Raw genomic sequence first — 23,163 nt, 5'->3', positions numbered from 1 at the left:
AATCCACAACGGACACGAATTGATGCTGGTAATCAGACAGGACGCTCACGTAAGTGTCATCTGTCAGAGCCAGGGGTACGATATCACTCCAACTGCACACGCCTCACACCATCACGGAGCCTCCACCAGCTTCAACAGTTCCCTGCTGAGATGTAGGGTCCATGAATTCATGAGGTTGTCTCCATACCTGTACACGCCCGTCCGCTCGATGCAATTTGAAACGAGACTCATCCGACCAGCGAACATGTTTCCAGTCATCAACAGTCTGATATCGGTGTTGACGGGCCCAGGCTAGGCGTAAAGCTTTGTGTCGTGCAGTCATCAAGAGTACACATCTTTCTTGGAACGACTGGGAGATCTCTGGCAACATGCCTCTGTACTTCAACTCATTTCCACCACGTACTTAATATCGGTATGCATGCAACAACTAATATGTTCTAAAATTCGCACATAAAAACGGGATTTTCCGGTGGTCGTTCCTCGGGTTCTGTTGGTGATAAAGGGTAGGATGAAGTGTTTTGGATATTCCTTGGGTTGGGGCCATGTGTGTACCCGACAAAAGGATCTTCTTAGTGTCACTATCTTACAGTACAGAGTCAAAGTATGAATATTACACACTTCCTCCTGATTAGGCAAATTTACAAAGCTTAATGGTTCTCTCTGCATTTGATGTGCTCTGCGGTGGGTTCGATGACACTTATGGAGGCACCATTAGTTCACGAGCGGTTCTTTGGTAAACTCAACGGACATGTTTCTTTACTATATTTTCGCTGTCATCAGTGGACCAAATCCCACCCGAGGATTTCCAGAGGTGTAAAACTAGTTTCGTGAAATTTAGCCTCGCGGGGTAGCCGCCCGGTCTCAGGCACCTTGACACGTTTCACGCCGCTCTCCCCGTTGGAGGTTCAGGTCCTACCTCGGGCATAGGTGTGTGTGTTGGCCTTAGTGTAAGTCAGTTTAAGTTCGATTAAGAAATGTGTAAGCCTACGGACCAATGACCTCAGCAGTTTGGTCTCATAGGAACTTACCACAAATTTCCAATTTTTTCGTTATTTTTCAATTTCACATAAGTAAACTATCTAAATTTTGTTTACCAATGCATTTCCTTTCGAATGATTTACATGTCCTAGTTCAGCAGGGAAAAGAAGGGAACCAGCGGGAAGATGTTCATATAAATAGAGCACTAAGAATGCAATATGTTCCTGTTTATTTAAAAAGCTCCGACTGAAGAGTGGCGTACCGTATACCTGATTCTACCTTCCTCAACAGCTTTAAAAATTTTCCCAAAATTTTTTTAATGCGAAAGTATTTGCTCTTATTTATGCTGAGGGAGAAGAACACAACTGCAGTGATAAAGAGACGGTAAAGTAATAAACATTGGAAGATAGTTGACAGTGGTAGTTTACAGAAAGAGAACAGGAGACAATGACAGTGTGAGAGAAAGATAAGGACACGGGAACTGTGGAACAAAGTTGACAGTAGCAAAACAGTGCTAGGAAAAGAATGAATGAGGAAGTGCCAGTGGGAGAGGAATAAAGAGACGGAGAATGTGGAAGTGGCTGAGAGCCAGTGTTATGAGAGACATAGTCTATGACAGTGGCAACAAGGAAGAGAGAGACAGAGAAAGTGAGAAGAGACAGCTGCAGTAGGAAGGAAGGACTGAGATGTTAGTGGTAAGGGAGAGCAAGAGGGAGACACTGACAGTGAGAGGAGACTGTGGCTGTGAGACAGGAGACAATGACAAATACAGAGACACACAGAAATAATGACAATGAGTTGGGCGGAATGAGTGAGTGAGAACGGGCAGGTGGGAGTGGATGGGAAAATTGCATGTTAAAAAAGAAAGCTCACGTCAAAATTTTTGTTGGAATTTTTAGAGGTCCTAGGAAGGTAGAATCAGGTAGGTGGCTCTCCACTTTTTAGTCAGTCTTTCAAACAGAAGCATATTCACCTTTTTTCCGCTGGTATCCTTATACTTTAGACGTCATCAGTTATTTCGGAACCCAAACAGAAAAACCTCATCTAATATTAAACAATCACGAGTACATTAGCTATTGCATACAAAGATAGGACAAACCGTAATTCCTATAAAAAAAGGAAAATACGTGAAAGTGTCCAGTTTTTACAGCCTCTCAGCTGCTTTTGAGCCAATCTCATGCAGTACTTCCAGGAAAGCACGTAAGGGTGAGTCCTGAGCTGCAGGTGACAATGTCTGCACCAACACGATGTACTCCCTCTTGTTTTGTGCCTGCAGTGAAGAAAGATTCATATCCATACATATTGTTTTAAGGACATTGACATCTACGATGTACAGACCGAAGATTTAATTTACTCTCTGTATCTTCAATTATCCTTCCACTTTACGAAGACGGAGACGACACTAAAGAAACTTATTTCACTTTTCAGCAGTTCAAATAATTGCACGATATCGTATCTGCTACTTACTGTCATCCGCCGAATAAAATTTCAATAAACTGAACACTGACGATGTATAGGTAAGTCTTACAATGCACGTTATGAGACGGCAGTGTTTGCACCATGGATGAAAAAGTACCTTATAACAGGTACCTGTCAATTGTGAAAAATAAACAGCTCGTGACTGAGCGAAAAGAAGTTTTGGGAGATATACTTTTTTTTAAGGTGTCAAATATTTTGTGAGGTGACAGCACTCGCCAAAACATCAAAAAAAGGTCAGTAAAAATTATTCCGCCAACGCATTCGGTTTGAGATATAAAAACTTGTTGTGGGGTAGGGATTAAAGTGTTTTCTTTGTGGATAGGATGCTCCGCCAAGAACGTCAACATAATGTGTTTTGGTATCGTCGTGTGTCACAGGACCCTAGGTATACTTTACTCCGAGCATTAGTTAATCTGCAGTCAGTTGCGTGATTCCATTCGTGTTGTACTATAATTCAACTCATGTTTATCTGAGTTTTCGTGCAGTAAATTACTCGTAACTGTGTTATCTACTCACACAGGCGTCTTGACTTCTTTGAATAGTATCGTTATGCTGTTTGTTCATAGGAATGATTCAATATAATTTCTTCTCTGTTTTCCTGCGCCTTTTATCAACAGAAGCCCAGTATAGCCTACACAATGAATTGCCAGCAAGCCAAACAATATAAAGTATCACAAAAGGCGACACACAGACTTAGAACAGAACCTCAAAAATATACACAGGGTGGATACAGTTATACCTCTTTTGGGTTTTCGGCAACCTGAAACGCCTTCTAAAACAATGATTTTATCTTAGAACTCTTCCATTTGGTCCGTGTTTGCATAGAAAAACAGTGTGTAACCATGCTATTTTATGCATTTTTTAGATTAAAAAAAACACTGATGACGGTGATATTTGTCGTCGAAACTAGTTTCAGAGAATAAAGAAATAAACGAATAACAAGGTGTTTTGCAACAAGGCGGACTCAATTTTCTGATATTACTGCCATCTAAAACCACGCGTGAGATTTTCGTATTCTTTCGCTCGCTACGCAGAAACTGTTAGTCCTGCAGAAAAAATGAGCAGGACCTTTTTCTGGATGGTTTAACGTAGTTAAGATTCGTGCTGGGATTCGTTTTCGCCGGAGGCTACGGTTTCGAGTTATGAAGAAAAACGCTCTTGAAGGCCACTTTTGTACGCTTTTCTTGAATAATTCGGGAACTACTGCCTCTGGTCAAAACGTATCCGAGTACACAATTTAATTACATTAAATTTCCTGCAAATAAGGTCCATTTAATTTTTTTCTGTAGTTTGCATTTAGGGAACGAGAGAATATTAAAATTTTGCGGGTTGCATAAAACACGTAGGCAGGGATAACTGAAAACCTGTATGTAGTGACATATGCTTATAGAACCTCGGTTTTGGTTTTGACCAATATTACTTCCTGTAAGGATATGGGATACCGCTTCCTCATTCCTTCAACTACCCCGTATTGAGGGGATAGCCTGATACGGCGCTACGGTCACGCTAACATCACGAAATGTGACACCCAGCTTTCTGTACACGACTGGGAGACCTATCACACCATGCTCCGGTACTTTCATTCATTTCCGCCGAATAGTTAATAGGTGCGTTACCGTATCTATCTCAGCCTAAGTTTTGCAGATCAGTGTAAATAATTACTTACACGTACGCTGTGTCTATAATTATTGTTTACACATCCATGTTGATAATTTCGCTGCTAATACTTACATATCGATCACAGTATATATGAATCCTATCAGGTGGTTGACTGCAGCAGCTCCGGAACTACTGTGCGTTGGGATGCGACGCAGTACGGCTGCCGCTCCCTGCTGCTACGAGCCCAGCCTACTCCCGTCGCCCGGCGCACGTCCGCGGCCGCTCTAATTGCTCCTTCGGCCCGACGTCTTCCTCCTCCGCCTGCCAGACGCACACTCCACCAACAAACAGACGCACCGCCGCAGACAAAGGAGTCCGACCCGGTCGCTACGTTTCAAGTGGATGTGCCTTTCAACTTCCCTCAAATGACTAGAATAGCCTGGTTACGAAATACACTACTGGCCATTAAGATTGCTACACCAAGAAGAAATGCAGATGATAAACGGGTATTCATTGGACAAATATATCATACTAGAACTGACATGTTGTTACATTTTCACGCAATTTGGGTGCATAGATCTTGAGAAATCAGTACCCAGAACAACCACCTCTGTCCGTAATAACGGCCTTGATACACCTGGGCATTGAGTCAAACAGAGCATGGATGGCGTGTACAGGTACAGCTGCCCATGCTGCTTCAACACGATACCACAGTTAATCAAGAGTAATGACTGACGTATTGTGACGAGCCAGTTGCTCGGCCACCATTGACCAGACGTTTTCAGTTGGTGAGGGATCTGGAGAATGTGCTGGCCACGGCAGCAGTCGAACATTTTCTGTATCCAGAAAGGCCCGTAAAAGACCTACAATATTGGGTCGTGCATTATCCTGCTGAAATGTAGGGTTTCGCAGGGATCGAATGAAAGGTAGAGCCACGGGTCGTAACACATCTGAAATGTAACGGCCACTGTTCAAAGTACCATCAATGTGAACAAGAGGTGACCTAGACGTGTAACCAAAGGCACCCCATACCGTCACGCCGGGTGATACGCCAGTATGGCGATGAAGAATACACGCTGCCAACGTGCGTTCACCGCGATGTCACCAAACACGGATGCGACCATCATGGTGCTGTAAAAAGAACCTGGATTCGTCCGAAAAAATGACGTTTTGCCATTCGTGCACCCAGGTTCGTCGTTGAGTACACCATCGCAGGCGCTACTATCTGCGATGCAGCGTCAAGGGTAACCGCAGCCATGATCTCCGAGCTGATAGTCCACGCTGCTGCAAAAGTCGTCGAACTGTTCGGGCAGATGGTTGTTGTCTTGCAAACGTCCCCATCTGTTGACTCAGGGATCGAGATGTGGCTGCACGATCCGTTACAGCCATGCGGATAAGATGCCTGTCATCTCGACTGCTGGTGATACGAGGCCGTTGGGATCCAGCACTGCGTTCCGTATTACCTTCCTGAACCCACCGATTCCATATTCTGCTAACAGTCATTGGATCTCGAAAACGCGAGCAGCAATATCGCGATATGATAAACCGCAATGGCGAAAGTTTACAATCCGACCTTTATCAAAGTCGGAAACGTGATGGTAGGCATTTCTCCTTAATACACGAGGCATCACAACAACGTTCACCAGGCAACGCCGGTCAACTGATGTTTGTGTATAAGAAATCGGTTGGAAACCTTCCTCATGTCAGCACGTTGTGAGTGTCGCCACCGGCTCAAAATGGTTCAAATGGCTCTGAGCACTATGGGACTTAACATCTTAGGTCATCAGTCCCCTAGAACTTAGAACTACTTAAACCTAACTAACCTAAGGACATCACACAACACCCAGCCATCACGAGGCACAGAAAATCCCTGACCCCGCCGGGAATCGAACCCGGGAACCCGGGCGTGGGAAGCGAGAACGCTACCGCACGACCACGAGATGCGGGCTCGCCACTGGCGCCAACCTTATGTGAATGCTCTGAAAAGCTAATCATTTGCATATCACAGCATCTTCTTCCTGTCGGTTAAATTCCGCGTCTGTAGCACGTCATCTTCGTGGTGTAGCTGTTTTAATGATCAGTAGTGTACGAACTCTCTTAAGTGTTTCCTATTTGAGCTGCAAAACTGCAGTATGCACTTTTAACGTACCAAAGTCAGGACATCGTACAATACAGACTTGTATAGACTTGGATCAAGAGCTAGATTACTTAAGATATGGATTTACATAAAATTAGTAAAATATACTGAAATTCTTTTAGCCACCAGATAGTTACGTAGGGTGTTACAAATATTGTCCCCAATTTTCAGAGTTTAATTCGTGCTCCAAATGATGTAAAATCCATCTTGTTTCAAAGAACGCTCAGTGCCACGCCCCCTTCTTCTACACGACTCTGTCCTTGTTTGAGTTATTTTGTTATTTCTTGCCATCACAGAAGACATATGTAAGGTACAAAGGCGTGCGGGTCTATTTACGAAGCGACTCCTTACTATTTGTTAAATAAATGCAGCACAGTTGGCTGAACACAAATCCCGAACGAAATCTTTTATAAACTCACTTAGGAGAGACGCCCGAAGGTAACACTTTCTCTTCTACAATTATTAAAATGTTCTCATATGATGCTTGTCTGGTGTTCAGTGATGGTAACAAAGGAAGATTCAGGGCCCTTATGAGATTTGGATTTGATGCAGTCTGCTTTACTGAACCTGCTGAAGAAGACTGATGATGTGCATATTGCCAGTTCCAAAATATCAGTGAAGGATATTGCAAAAAGGACACGCCAGAAGGATCAGACAAGAAGGGAAGAGCTAATGAAGACAAAAAAGGACTAATACACGGCTATGGCCAACACTAGCATACATAGTTCTGAAACTGCAGTATACTAATAAATTCTTTTTTCTATATGTAACACAACTTTCATTTTTCAGTTCATAAGTAAGATTTTCTGTTGAAGTACTGCAGATAAAACGGAGAAATTTGCTACAGACTTTGTACATACTATAACGCAACTTTCTCTAAAACAAAATTTTTCACAGTGCATTACTGTAACATTTATTAAATGCGAAATAAAAACGTAGAAAATAATAAAAATTTCTACGTTTCGTACATAAAAATTAAAAACAAATGTTGTGAGAGTTCTAAGAGTAATATTAAGAAACTGATTCATAGGTTTGTTTACCTAATTACTAAGAATAACCTACCACATTTTGAAAGTGTCAAATAAAGTAACCATCGAGAAAATATTCTTCACGTGATGTAATATGTGATAAAAGTATCAGGTAACGTCCTGAACAAATTATTTGACAAAAAGGTTGAAAAAGATCCAGACTATAGCCAATAAAATAATTCTGACATGCAAACATTTGGTTCAATTGTCTCTCAAACTGTCAAAATTACAGAACCTGATAATACCTGTGTATTTTCTCATGTTTCCTCCCATGAGTATTAATAACGAATGGCAACTCTAAGTAACAGGCAAACAGCGCAGTTCATCGTAAAAGATCTGTAGTTTGTAGTGAAACAGAAGCTACTAAAGACTAATTTCCCTCACAGACACCACAAGCTTAAAAAAGTCACAGATCCCATCAGTAGAGTACTAGGAGGACACGTTATTGATACCCTATTTAAGCCAACAAGGAAGGTACGTCAATATTGGAACACTGCAAAGGGCATACGCCCGCCGCATACCACAGCCGGAGCGTAAAAATTCTCTTCCTCATGTGGGCACCTGTTCATCTCTCTGTCGCTCGTCGCTCTCTCTCTCTCTCTCTCTCTCTCTCTCTCTCTGTCTCTGTCTCTCTGTTACTGTTCGGTAGCTTTGGTAAAGTATGTAAATGATGTAGGAAATGGTAGGATTACCAGTCGTACTGGTAGGGAGAGAACAATAAATGAAAATGTGAGACAGAAACTGGGAGCCGACGACTTCGCTTTGGTTTCTTTGTTTGTTTGTTTTGCATGTAGTTAACACAGCCCAGCATTCAGTGATAGTCCGTTGTCCATTTTAAATCCTTAAAGAATATAAATAGCATTTGTAACTAATAAGAATTAGCTGATTGCGTAACTTCAGCGATTTTACGTAATCAAAGAAACTACTTTTGATGCTACTGCAGTTTACATGCACAAACATAAAAAAAATAATTATTTTTGTTTTGTATTCATCGTGATTAGACGCAAGACTTTCCTGTTATTCAAAAATTGTTGACGAATAACAGAAACATGTTTCATTTAACTTCGACAAAGTATTGGAGCGATGTTTGATGTATTTATTTTTTAATTTTACCTTCTCTTGAGGAAATTACGTTTTTTAGCGCTGTGTGATAAATCTATTCTGTTTTCTTTATTTCCACTACAACATCCCTGTGTTTCGCGTTACAAATCAACAATTTTCGAATAAAACGTGAACTAAACATCGACAATTTCAATTTTTCAATAAATAGTATATAATTATAATTAACAGACAGGAGGATAACTATGTAGCACAGTGTTCGGAGTGTTACCCGGAACGGTACATATTCTCACTCAGTTTCTAACGGTTCACCGATTCCGGTTTTCAGGGGAATCCAGTAAGACAATGATTTCATACGTAAAGAAAGCGATCGGTATGAGGAAACGCTCGACAGGTATGCAACACACCTAACGTACAGGTAGCGCGTGCACAACCTAACTCACTAAACTACTAGGAAAAATACCTTGCCGCGCGAGATTAGCCGAGCGGTGTAGGGCGCTGCAGTCATAGACTGTGCGGCTGGTCCGGCGGAGGTTCGAGTCCTCCTTCAACAGAAATCTGAGAGCCGAGGCAATTGAACAAAGAAACTGCCGCCTTTGTTTCTCCTGCTATATGCCATGAAGTGAAGGGTGTAGTTGCCATAATTTTCGTTTTCTTGACATTCCGCGTTGGAACAGACTTCGTACTTTCTTCTTTCACCTTCAGTAAGAGTATCTTTAACGTTCCTTCACTTTCTGCCACCAGTGTGGTATCATCTGCAAATTTAAGATTATTTTCATTTATTCCAGATACTTCGAGTCCGGTTTCTTCATTCCGGCATTACCCATAATATGCTCTGCATGCAGATCGAATAAACAAGGTGAGAATGTGCAGCCACATCCTACTCCTCTCTGAATCTTCCACCATTTAGTTGATCGATGTATGGCTCTCACCATGGCTTCTTGGACAGAGAATAAATATCGTATGAGGTGATCTGGTGCTCTCATGTTCCTGTGTACTTCCCATAATGCTATGTGGTTCACACTGTCAAAGTCTTTAGCATAATCAATGAAGCAGAGATGCATACCCTTGTGGGTTTATCTTGTCTTCTCCGATTCATCACATGTCGGCAGTTTCCAGTTTGTCATTCTGGTACTTCTCGGTCTATGCGGTGTGATTCATCTGGCACTACCTATGGATTTTATGCAACCCGCAACGCCTTCATGCACAACGCACGGTATTTTCATGTTCTCTCGCCAGCTACGTGCTAACTATTAGTCCTACAGAAAGAAATGAACAGAAACATAATAGGAAGATTAATGTAGTTATAAATTTCGTATTGGGAACGTTATCCCTGGGGGCCAAGGATTTCGATTTATTCTAGAAAAACACGTCTGAAAGCTACTTTTGTAGATTATTCTTGAAAAATGTAAATTGGTTACAGATGGGGCATTTGTCTTGTGACAAAAGGCAGCCAAACTGAACATTTGTAACTAAAAATTAATGACAGACGGCATTTAGTGTTGTATCATGTATTTCTGTGGGATATTTACGTCTTTCATAGTTAAAGGTTACTTCTGGGTAACTAATTTATAAACATCCTGTATATTATTTCTTCACTTCGTCGTGCTGTAAATTCAAAGCGGTTACCCACTCCTGAATTATAAAGCAATTTTTGTTTTGTTCGAAACATTGAACTGAAAACATATTGTTCAGATTACTTGTTGCTTTGAGTATCCACGGGGGATTTTAAATCGCTAACTTGTCCTCAGTAACAACATGATCACTTACTAATCTACTTCTTTCTGATGTATTTCGATAAATACCAAAGTTGGAAATTTGTGGTAAGGTCTATGGGGCCAAAATGCTGAGGTAATCGGTCCTTAGGCTTACACACTACATAATCTAACTTAAACTAACTTACAATAAGGACAAAACACACACCCATGCCCAAAAGAGGACTCGAACCTCCGACGGGGGAAGCCGCGCGAACCGTGGCAACGCGCCTGCGACCGCACGGCTAGCCCGCAGCGCAATATGTACTACATCACTCTGTGCTATTAATGCGCTATATCCTGCCACGTCGTATAGTCGTCATTTTTTCTGTGTTGTGGGTTCGTTTAACAACACAGTAATATTCCGCCGCATCAACAATCACGCAAGGCAGGCTGACGGGTGTTATACCGCCGACTGCTGTTCGTGAAACATGGTGAGCAATGCTCCCGCGCTTACTATGATGTTGCGGAAAAATGATATTTAGGATTTATGTGCTAGTGCTGTTGGTTTAACTACTTTTTGTGTGTGCAGTCAATGATTACAGGGCTGGGGACACATTTTCCGTGTACAACTGGACGCTATAAACATAAAACTAACACACATTCAATTCGGTTCACTGTCTTTACCAATCAGTTCTCACTGTCGAACGTTCAAACATTTTCAACGCTACCCCATTTCTTAGTTGCGCGGAGCTATGCGTGTGTTTGTGTGTGTGTGTGTGTGACTAATTCTATAAGAGGTGATCAAAAAGTTTTCGTTGGAATGCGTTGCTGCATCGTATATGCAAAACAGCGCGACTCTGTTGCGGGTATAGCAGCACCGATATGTAGGCAAGGAACTAGTGTGGTATTAGTGACATTTCGACGTGCGTGCGCTAAATGTGGGAACGTGAACTACGGCAACGTTGTTAGCAAATGCGTTCCAAAGAGGACCAACGTGCTGTTCTTCCTTTCTTGGCTCCCGATGGCCAAACATCGGCAGACATCCAGAGGAGAATGAAGAATCTGTATGTATCGGCATCTTTGTAGAAAACCACCTTTGTGGAATATTGTGCCAAGTTCCGTGCTGGTTGCGATTCGACATAAGACGCCGGTCGGTCTTTGTGGCCAGACACAAGGAAACTTATGTCTCCATCACGGGGGAGAGGTACTGCTGAGGCACGATTTAATTGACAGACATCATCGCAGTTCAGCGAGTTTGCCAGAAATATTTGTAACTTACATCCAAAAACCAGTCTACCTTTTGTTTAAAACCATATCAGAATCCCTGCAGTAGTTTCTGAGCTTAACCTTCGCGTGGGCAGACAGATGTGACGGGTTACATTAATTTATAATATGTGTAGGTGTATTGCACCGTCTATTGTGGGTTTTTGCCGGCATTGTACAAGTGGTAAGTAAGGCAATCGGAAATGTATCTCCAGAAAATTATGCAAACTGTCGTGTTTCATGACGATTGGTAGCACTTCGCAACACAGTCTGATATACAAGAGGATTCTGAAATTGATGTGCAAAATCCACCAATATCTTGCATATAACCACGAACAATGGGGACATTAAGAGGTAAAAGCTTACATTATTCATATAGACGAACTACACTAAGGGATCCATCGTTTTCAAAGTTCTGAATTTTCCTAAGTGTATGATGTAGAATCATGATTGTTACATGAATAGAATCGTAAGCACAACGAGTTCGCGCTGTACCCACCGACTGGCGTTAAGAGTACAGTGATTTCAGAAAATGGCGACAAAGTATGAAAAGAGATTTTGTGTGTTGGAATATGCGAGATATTAATCTGTTACAACTGCGCAGCGTCTAGAAGGAATTATGGAAAAGAGCTCCTATGGTAAACAGACTATTGTGCGCTGGTATCGACAAACTCGGGTACACTGGTTGTCTCCGTAAACAGAAAAGTATTGGTCGACCAAAGGCTCAGATGCAACCGTTGAGAGGGCGAGGGAAGGTTTTGCACGCGGTCCAAAAAAATCAACGCTGTGTGTAAGCCACGAACATAGAATACCGCCGCAAACTATGTGGAAGTTCATGTGAGGGCGCTTACGTCTAAAACCTTACAGTCTGCAGCCCGTGCAACAATTGAAACTGTAAGATCCGGCCGGTGCGTTCAGTTTTTCATCAAAATGCAGGAAGAACTTCAGACGAACATTTTGCCTCCTATCTGATATTCAGCGAGGAAGCAACCTTCCATTTCTCAGTAAAGAGTTATCGCCACAGTATGAGAGTGTTGGGCACTGAACATCCCTCATCAAACTGTAGCGGATGAACGAGATTCGTCGAAAGTTAATGTTTTCAGTGCAACGTCACAGACGAAGCTGTAAGTGCCGTTTTTCTTCTCTGAGGAGAAGTTCTTTACAAAACTGAATGCTGATTCTGAGATTTTAACCTTATAACAAGCTCTGGCGCCCTCTCATTGGAGCGTCGATGTTTGTCGCTTCCTAAACTACCAACACCCACATCACTGTATAGTGGTGAAGATGATGTACCTCTTTCCTTCATTCCGCAAATCGCCTGACCTGCTGCCATGTGACTTCTTCGTTTGGGAGTAAATTAAGGAACGTGTTTACGTACCCCCTCTGCCGAGAACACAGGAACAGTTCAGAGAACTCATAATTGCTGCTGTGAAGATATTGGTAGGATGTTGCTACATTAATATGGAACGAACCTGGTTAACACTTGGACACGTGTCGTGCGATCAGAGCGCAAAATGCAAACGTGGTGAGCACACGGTTCTGTTCATGCATTAGTCATATTTGTACAATAAATTTTTTGGAAAACATAATTCTTTGAAAACGAATGATCACTTATTGTAGCCGTGTACGTTAGTTCACATGGCAAGAAAATGGCCGTACCTACGATTCGTGCATGTTCCACAAAGGAAGGGAACTGAGGCGTGTACTGGAACAACGACTTAACTGCAATTCCAATAAGTCAGTAATTCTTACATACAATTATGTTCAGAAAAAAGCAGAACTCCTTGAAGGAATAGAGATATGACGTTCATACTCAAAGGACATGAACATTACTACGTTCTCCAGAAATGATTAGCATATGAACCATGTCGTCCAGCGGGTTCAGAATCAACATGGATATGGCGGCGCAACACAACTTACCGGTAAAATATTGCTGCCGCTCTCGTTGCCACTATAAGTCGAGGATAATGGATCAGAGTGACTTGCAGATGTGTAGGATGCCTCGCAGAAATATGCGCGAACCGTACCGCCGAATCAGTGAGCTTGAAAGAGAGCGCATTATTGGGATGAGAGAATGTGATGCATCAAAAATGGTTCAAATGGCTCTGAGCACTATGGGACTCAACTGCTGAGGTCATTAGTCCCCTAGAACTTAGAACTAGTTAAACCTAACTAACCTAAGGACATCACAAACATCCATGCCCGAGGCAGGATTCGAACCTGCGACCGTAGCGGTCTTGCGGTTCCAGACTGTAGCGCCTTTAACCGCACGGCCACTTCGGCCGGCTAATGTGATGCATCCATCTGGGAAATTTCTGCTCGTATGGGACGAAGTTTCCCGGAAGTGCAATGAGTGTTTGCCAAATGGTTGACGGAAGGATGTAGAAGACGACGAGATTTTTCAGGTCGCACCAGCGAGACCACCCCCGAGAAGATCTACAGGGTGATTCAAAATGAATACCACAACTTTAGGAATTTAAAACTCTGCAACGACAAAAGGCAGAGCTAAGCACTATCTGTCGGCGAATTAAGGGAGCTATAAAGTTTCATTTAGTTGTACATTTGTTCGCTTGAGGCGCTGTTGACTAGGCGTCAACGTCAGTTGATGCTAAGATGGCGACCGCTCAACAGAAAGCTTTTTGTGTTATTGAGTACGGCAGAAGTGAATTGACGACAGTTGTTCAGCGTGCATTTCGAACGAAGTATGGTGTTAAACCTCCTGATAGGTGGTGTATTAAACGTTGGTATAAACAGTTTACAGAGAATGGGTGTTTGTGCGAAGGGAAAAGTTCTGGACGGCCGAGAACGAGTGATGAAAATGTAGCACGCATCCAGCAAGCATTTGTTCGCAGCCCAGGAAAATCGACTCGCAGAGCTAGCAGAGAGCTGCAAATACCACAATCAACTGTATGGAGAGTCCTACGAAAAAGGTTAGTTATGAAACCTGAACGTCAACTACCCGAGGCGATGGATCGGCCGCCAGGCAGCCCGTGACAGAGCACTTCATCACTGGCCTCCAAGAAGCCCTGACCTTACCCCCTGCGATTTTTTCTTATGGGGGTATGTTGAGGATATGGTGTTTCGGCCACCTCTCCCAGCCACCATTGATGATTTGAAACGAGAAATAACAGCAGCTATCCAAACTGTTACGCCTGATATGCTACAGAGAGTGTGGAACGAGTTGGAGTATCGGGTTGATATTGCTCGAGTATCTGGAGGGGGCCATATTGAACATCTCTGAACTTGTTTTTGAGTGAAAAAAAAACCTTTTTAAATACTCTTTGTAATGATGTATAACAGAAGGTTATATTATGTTTCTTTCATTAAATACACATTTTTAAAGTTGTGGTATTCTTTTTGAATCACCCTGTATATCTCATCCGAATGGCACTGCAGGACAGATTTGGTCCTGCTGGAACAGTGTGACACATCGTACACAATCAACGTCCGTCGTCGTTTCGGCAAGTGTTACGTGCGCGTCGTCCACTTATCCGCTTACCTTTGCCGAATATGTAGAAACATGCTAGGCGGCAATGGTGTATAGAACGACGTCACTGGGGCCAGGAATGGCATCAGATAGTGCTTCCGGACGAATGCAGGTTGTGCTTATTTGAAAAAGATGGTGGCCGCATTTTGGATGGCCGTACACAGAGGGAGCGGCATCACAGTGACTGCATTCGCACAAGATATAAAGCGACAACTCGAGGCCTTAGGGAGTGGCATGCTGTTGGGTACAACCACAAATCACAGTTGTTGCGTGTCCAGGACTCTGTGACCAGTGTGCCCTACGTGAACGACTTCCTGCGATCCGTAGCCATACCATTACTGCCCAACACCCCCGACGCTATTTTTCACCAAGAGAAACGAACACGTGCTTTCGTGGTGTCACAGCACGTCAGTCTTTCGCCCTGGCTCGACAGATCACCTGACTTGTGGCCAATCGAAAATGTGTGGGATGTGGTGAAACTACTGGTGTGATGCTGTGACGGAATGCCAACCACCATAGGTGAACTTTGGAACTAGGTAAATGCAACATGGAAGGGTACACAACAGGACGCCTATCGCGGCTTATACGCATTGATGCCATCACGCATGGAACAAATTAGCAGACAAATTTACTTGTCCTATTCAAATTTAGCGCCAGTCGCATAAGAGTGGCGCTAGCAGCACCACTATGAGAATGTTGTTGTTGTTGTGGTCTTCAGTCCTGAGACTGGTTTGATGCAGCTCTCCATGCTACTCTATCCTGTGCAAGCTTCTTCATCTCCCAGTACCTACTGCAACCTACATCCTCCTGAATCTGCTTAGTGTATTCATCTCTTGGTCTCCCTCTACGATTATTACCCTCCACGCTGCCCTCCAATGCTAAATTTGTGATCCCTTGATGCCTCAAAACATGTCCTACCAACCGATCCCTTCTTCTAGTCAAGTTGTGCCACAAACTTCTCTTCTCCCCAATCCTATTCAATACCTCCTCATTAGTTACGTGATCTACCCACCTTATGTTCAGCATTGTTCTGTAGCACCACATTTCGAAAGCTTCTATTCTCTTCTTGTCCAAACTGGTTATCGTCCATGTTTCACTTCCATACATGGCTACACTCCATACAAATACTTTCAGAAACGACTTCCTGACATTTAAATCTCCACTAGATGTTAACAAATTTCTCTTCTTCAGAAACGATTTCCTTGCCATTGCCAGTCTACATTTTATATCCTCTCTACTTCGACCATCATAAGCTATTTTACTCCCTAAATAGCAAAACTCCTTTACTACTTTAAGTGTCTCATTTCCTAATCTAATTCCCTCAGCATCACCCGACATAATTCGACTACATTCCATTATCCTCGTTTTGCTTTTGTTGATGTTCATCTTATATCCTCCTTTCAAGACAGTGTCCATTCCGTTCAACTGCTCTTCCAAGTCCTTTGCTGTCTCTTACAGAATTACAATGTCATTGGCGAACCTCAAAGTTTTCATTTCTTCTCCATGGATTTTAATACCTATTCCGAATTTTTCTTTTGATTCCTTTACTGCTTGCTCAATATACAGATTGAATAACATCGGGGAGAGGCTACAACCCTGTCTCACTCCTTTCCCAACCACTGCTTCCCTTTCATGCCCCTCGACTCTTATAACTGCCATCTGGTTTCTGTACAAATTGTAAATAGCCTTTCGCTCCTTGTATTTACTATGAGAATACAGATCAAATTTGCTTTAAATACGTGCTGTAACGGTTGTCAGTGTTAGTCATCTTTTAGATTGGATGTAGTGAGTTGATGTTAGTCTAGAATATCTCGAAGACGACGAAGACGCCATTATGAACAGCTTACTGAGTTACAAAAAGGTCGTGTGATAGGGTTACGAGAAGCTGAATGTTCCTTCTGCGATATTGCAGGAAGGCTTGGCGTAAGTGTAGCAACTGTACATGACTCCTGGAAGCGGTGGTCACGAGAAGGTAGGTCGGAAGAAGACCGGGTGTGGCGCTTTGTACTGCGTCTGCAGCAGCAATGGGAACACACTGACACAAACAACTGATACAAATCGGTTAATTCAACGACAACTCCGATCCAGACGTCTTGAAGCGTGCAATCCAATCACCGACGACCACCGCATTTGCAACTTAAGTGGTGTCAAGCGAGAGCTCATTGGAGGGCAGGGTGGAGGTCTGTTATGTTTTCTGCTGAAAGCTGGTCCAGCCTGAGTGCCAGTGATGGTCGTGTGTTGGACAGGAGGCCATTAAGGGCTTGCAGCCAACTTGTCTGCGTGCTAGGCACACTGGACACACAGCTGGAACTATGCTCTGAGGTACAATTTCGTATGACAGCAGGAGCACTCTTGTCGTTAACCCACTCGCTCTGACCGCAAATTTGCCGGCCCGAGTGGCCGAGCGGTTCTAGGCGCTACAGTCTGGAACTGCGCGACCGCTACAGTCGCAGGTTCCAATCCTGCCTCGGGCATGGATGTTTGTGATGTCCTTACGTTAGTTAGGCTTAAGCAGTTCAAAGTTCTATGGGACTGAGACATCAGAAGTTAAGTCCCATAGTGCTCAGAGCCATTTGAACCATTTGACAGCAAATTTGTATGTCGGTCTGGTGATTTGATCTGTTGAGCTGCCATTCATGAGCAGCATTCCACAAAGTGTTTTCCAACGGGAGAACGCTCGTCCACATACCTCTGCTGTAGCCCAACATGTCCTACAGAGTGTCGAGATCTTGCTTTGGCCTTCTTGATCACCAGATCTGTCTCTAGTCGAACACTTATAGAATATTATTAATCGACAGCTCCACAAACAGTATTAATCGTCCCTGTATTGGCCGACCTAGTGTAACGGTCTAGGAACTCCATCCCACATATTGATATCCGGCACCTGTACGACACAGTGCATGCACGTTTGTATGCTTGCACTCAACACTAGTTGATAACGCAACAGCATTTCTCATTTGCAATGGCTTTCCTTGCGCCTGCGTTAGCCTGTGATATTGCAACGATAATCACTTAAATATATTGCCGGCCGGAGTGGCCATGCGGTTCTAGGCGCTACAGTCTGGAGCCGAGGGACCGCTACGGTTGCAGGTTCGAGTCCTGCCTCGGGCATGGATGTGTGTGATGTCCTTAGGTTAGTTAGGTTTAAGTAGTTCTAAGTCTATGGGACTCATGACCTCAGAAGTTAAGTCGCACAGTGCTCAGAGCCAGCCAACTTAAATATATTACCTAGACAAATGTATTCCTGAAACGTCATTACTCCACATTAGTTACTTTTTGGCGTTAGGATTTCTTCCCCTCAGTTTAATTACACTTGTTCCGTCCCCTCTTGTACTCAATTTCGATCATGCTTGGCAATCATTACTGTGATCAACCTGAGACCAAGGCGAATTAAATCCGCAGTAAGTGAGGAATCTGATGCTTTAGGCAGCTGTCAGGTTAGCGAGCTGGAATGGTCGGGAGGGGCGGGAAGGGGGAGAGGCGGATATGGATGGACAATGACTCCGTTTTCACAAAGGCTCAATCACCACAAACGAACCACAGCCAAGGATTCTCTGTAAGAAGCTCTGGACCAGATATTTACCGTATCTGCAATCAGGACGATAAAAACCACCAGTTATATGCTCGCGTTGTAAGTCAGTTCAAAACAAGTCAGCACAAAATCTACGTTTCGGCTATCCCGCTCCGCTTCAAGTTCACCGCTTCCACTCCCTCCACAAATTGAAACTCGGCGACTCAAATTAGAAGCGCAGTGTGTCGCTTTCCCCTGTCCTTTAAATGGCCCGCAGCTGCGCACCCGGCTCTCTGTTGTAATTTTGTCTGTTATTTTTAATACGGGACCCAGATTCTCTGTTGTCGCAGAACTTTTTTTTTTTCCCGCTGTCCGTAATTTTTCCCTCTCGCAGCAGCACGTCCGACGAGCACGGAAACGTTCGTGAAATATGGTTCCAAGTCCCCAGGGCGACACGCAGCAAACTTTATATGCAAGAGCTATGCAGAATGACAGTTAAGTGGTACGGGCCTCTCTTTGCCCTCTGCCCTTTCCCTCCACCACACAGACATACACGCGTCAGGCAGTCCGCCGAGAGCTTGCCGATCGCTGTAATTGAAAATCGGCCGTCGCCACTGTGACGTCACGCACGCGACACCGGCAAATATCACTGGCCCTCGGCGTTGCTACATTTATGGCTGACAGGATCAGCGTCCAGGTCTCAGTGAACTCTCCCCAAAGTCTGACAAGTACACCTACATTACTGTTTCGTTATTTTCCAACTGTCTTAAAACTGAATGACGTTTGATGCGGTGACAAAAGTCATGAGACAGTCCTAATATCGTGTCGGACACGCTTTTGCCTGGCGTAGTGCAGTAACACGACGTAGCATGGACTCTACAACTCATTGGAAGTGCCCTGCAGAAATACTGAGCCAAGCCGCCTCTACATCTGCCCATAACTATGAGAGTGTTGCTGGTAAAAGAATTTCTCTACGAACTGAACTCTTCATCAGGGCGATCTGGGTGGCCAAACCGTTCACTCGAATCGTCCAGAAAGTTCTTCACGCCAGTCACGATGTGGCCCGTTGTCATGGCGCATTGTCATTCATAAAAATTCCGTCGTTGTTTGGGAACATTAAGTCCACGAAGGGCTGCAAATGATCTCCAAGCAGCAGAACATAACCAGTTCCTGTCAATGATCGTTTCAGTTGGACCAGAGTTCTCAGTCCATTCCATGTAAACACAGCCCACTCCATTATGGAGCTACCACCAGCTTGCACAGTGCCTTGTTAACAGTTTGGGTCCATGGATTCGTGGGGGTCTGCGCCACACTCGAACCCTACCATCAGCTATTACTTGCTGAGATCGGGACTCATGTGGCCAGGCCACGGTTTCCCAGTCGTCTAGGGTTGGGGTTGGGTTGTGTGGGGAAGGAGACCAGACAGCGAGGTCATCGGTCTCATCGGATCAGGGAAGGCTGGGGAAGGAAGACGGCCGTGCCCTTTCAGAGGAACCATCCCGGCATTTGCCTGGAGTGATTTAGGGAAATCACGGAAAATCTAAATCAGGATGGCCGGACGCGGGATGGAACCGTCGTCCTCCCGAATGCGAGTCCACTGTCTAGCCACTGCGCCACCTCGCTCGGTCAGTCGTCTAGGGTCCACCCGATATTTTCATATTAGTCGCACGCTCCACATTGATTTCTGCGGCTATTTCACGCAGTGTTGCTTGTATTTTAGCGTGGACAACACTACGCAAACGCCGCTGCACTCGGTCGTCAAGTGAACTCGCAGGTCACTCCATTGTCGATGATGAAAGGTAATATCTGAAATTTGGTATTCCCTGCATGCTCTTGGCACTGTGCGTCTCGGAAAACTGAATTTCCAAATGATTTCCGAAATGGAATGTTCCGTTCCACGCATCTAGCCCAAATTACTATCACCGGTTCAAGGCCACAATCACGTCGGAAACGTTTTCACACGACTTACCTGAGTACAAATGCCAGCTCTGCCAATGCACTGCCCTTTATACGTTGTGTACGCCATACTAACGCCATCTTCATATGTGTGTATCACTGTACAATAACCCCTGTCACCGCAGTGTATATAGAGCAATCACAACGCTACTAAACTGCAGCGAAATGCAGGAAGAACTTAACAGAATCGACGCATGGCACGGAGATATTGGTATTGACCAAGAACACGAATAAGTGTCACAAATTACACATCGATCTTCATCTACGTCTATGCTCCGGAAGCCACCTTATGGTGAGTGGCGGAGGGTAATCTGTATACCACTGTATACAAATCTTTTGTTAAAGAAGTTGCACCCCTTCTAGCAGCAGTTGATCGTAGATCGCTGTCTCAAAGAAATTTACTAGTGACTAGAAAAAAGCACAGGTCATTCCCGTTTTCAAGAAGGGCGATAGGGCAGATGCACGTAATTATAGGCCTGTATGGTCGACGTCAGTCTGTTGTAGAATTATGGATCGTGTTTTATGCCCAAGAGTTACTACGTTTTTGGAGAACGAAAATCTCCTCTGTAAAAATCAACAAGGTTTTCGCAGAAAGAGCTCTTGCGAAACTCCTCCAATAGTTCGACTAGCGCTGAGGACAACAGCGCGCAGGTTGATGCCATGTTCCCCGATTTTACGAAGGCATTAAACACGGTCCTACACTGCCGTTTAGTGATGAAATACGAGCTTACCGGGTGTCGGACTGGATTTGCTACTGGATTCAAAACTTTATTGCTGATAAAACGCAACACGTCGATGTTAACTGAACAAAATCGACGGATGCGAGTGTAATTTGCTGAGTGCCGCAAGGCTGAGTTAACGATGTATAGAAATGGCCTAATAGAAAGTGTCGGAAGCTCTTTAAGGCTGTTGGCAGATAATACGGTCATGCATAAGATAGTAGCAACGCCGGAAGACAATATCGATTTGTTGAACGGTACTGGCTCTGGTAGTTGACCCTGTACGAATATAAATCTAACATATTAAGCATAAATAGGAAAAGAAGTACACCACTGTACAACAGCCGTACCATAAAACATCTAGGAGTATCTATTCAGATCGACCTTAAATGGAATGATCACAAGTAGTAGGAATAGCAGATGCCAGAACGAGATTCACAAGAAGAATCTTAAGGAAATGACAGTCATCAACGAAAGAAGTGGCTTAGAAGGCGCTTGTTCGACCGATTCATTAGTATTGTCGATCTACTTGGAATCCTTACCAGGTAGGAGACGAAATAGAGAAGATTCTACGAGGAGCGGTCCGTTTTGTCTCTGGGTCATATGGTGGGCATAGGAGCGTCAAATACATGCTCAACAAACTCCAGTGGCAGACTTTACAGCAGAGGCGTTGCGCATCGCAGAAAAATTTACAATTGAAATTTTACGAGATAATTTTCTGGGAAAAGTCGGACAACGTATTACTTCCCCCATATACAGCTCGCGAAATGACCACAGGACAACATTCGAGAAATTAGACAATACAGAGGCTTGCCGATAATCATTCTTCCCATTTGCCATTCATATGCGGAGCAGAGAAGGGGCATCAGTCAGCGGTACCAGAAGTATCCTCCGCCAGACACCATCAAGTGGCTTGCGGGGTACGATGCAGATGTAGGTGTCACTTCCCGCTTTTGCTATTCAATCGCGAATAGTTCGTGGGAACTGGTCTGATCTCGAATCTCTCTTACTTTACTTTCATTTTCTGTCCCTAGATTGATCTTAAGTCTTGGATTTCGGAATATTATAATTTCCACAAACCTTCCGTCAACGCTCCATATCTTGCCAGACGCCAGAACACACGTATTGACTTTGAGTGCTTCTGTACACGACTACCTGCATTCTCTTGGCAAGTGTGCTGCCAGAAGTTATACAACATTCAGCCTTCTATCTAATTGGAACCTTACTCACAGATGAAGTTATTGCCCCAGTTACGTCCACTGCTGATAGAACTGTGCCCTCTTCACCTAACTACACTCCTGTGCTTATTTCTGTCCTTTGGAAGGTCTTCTTGCTGCGGCCACACACTTCGAACACCGTAGCGCCTACTGCATCGGCATCCCACTTTACGTCCAACCATCACGGGATGCCTGCATCACAGGGTGTTTATTCACCAGGAAAACCTACGCCGTCTGTGTTGTCAGAAGAAAGTCTTACTGGTGGCCAGAACACAACACACCACCAGGTCTCCACCAACGGCCGCCAGGGACGCTACCCGTCTGAGGATCGTGCAGAACAGCTTCGCCAGAGGTCGCAGCTAGCGTAGGAACTACATTGCTACGCCAGCACGCGATCGCACATAGTTCTGGCAGATACATCGTCCAACGGGCTTTATAAGGTGGCGCACTGCCGGCAAAAGGAGTTCGACGCACCACTCAAAAGGGTGCCGAGCTGTCGCCCTGGCAGCAACAGCCAGACGCCTCTTCCAGCTGGTCGATCTCTTGGTATAGTCGATGAACCTCTGGACGTTGTAGAACTGTTTGTGTTCCCTCCCCTGGAAGAGTCGCGTCTTTATTATTATTGTTTATTATTTGCTACTTTGTATTTTTGTAGATCCACAGCTGGGATCGAGTTGTATTTTTGTTTCGTTTAGTGAGTTCAATAAATTGTTTTGGGACTCATGTTTCCTGCATTTCTGTTCCGCTAGCGCAGATACTTCAGTTCTCATTACTGTGTTCTGTATTCTAAAATCCTGACATATTTTTCCTTGTTTCGTGAGAGATACTCTGATTTTAGGTCAACGAGGGACGCATGTAATTTGCTAGTGCAGACATCCTCTTTATAATGTGACTACACTGTTGCGCAAATCTTGAGGAGGAAAGTAACTTTCGCATAATATCTCGCTGCTAATTGGATGAAACTTGGAGCACACAAAGAAAGAAATGCTGCATTATAGTACAGAACGTGTGGGATCACGCCCACTCGTGTCTT

This window comes from Schistocerca nitens, chromosome 1 (assembly GCF_023898315.1).
Source record: "Schistocerca nitens isolate TAMUIC-IGC-003100 chromosome 1, iqSchNite1.1, whole genome shotgun sequence".
Lineage (NCBI taxonomy): Eukaryota > Metazoa > Arthropoda > Insecta > Orthoptera > Acrididae > Schistocerca > Schistocerca nitens.
The sequence above is the reverse complement of the archived record's forward strand: the minus strand, read 5'-3'. Positions refer to the sequence as shown.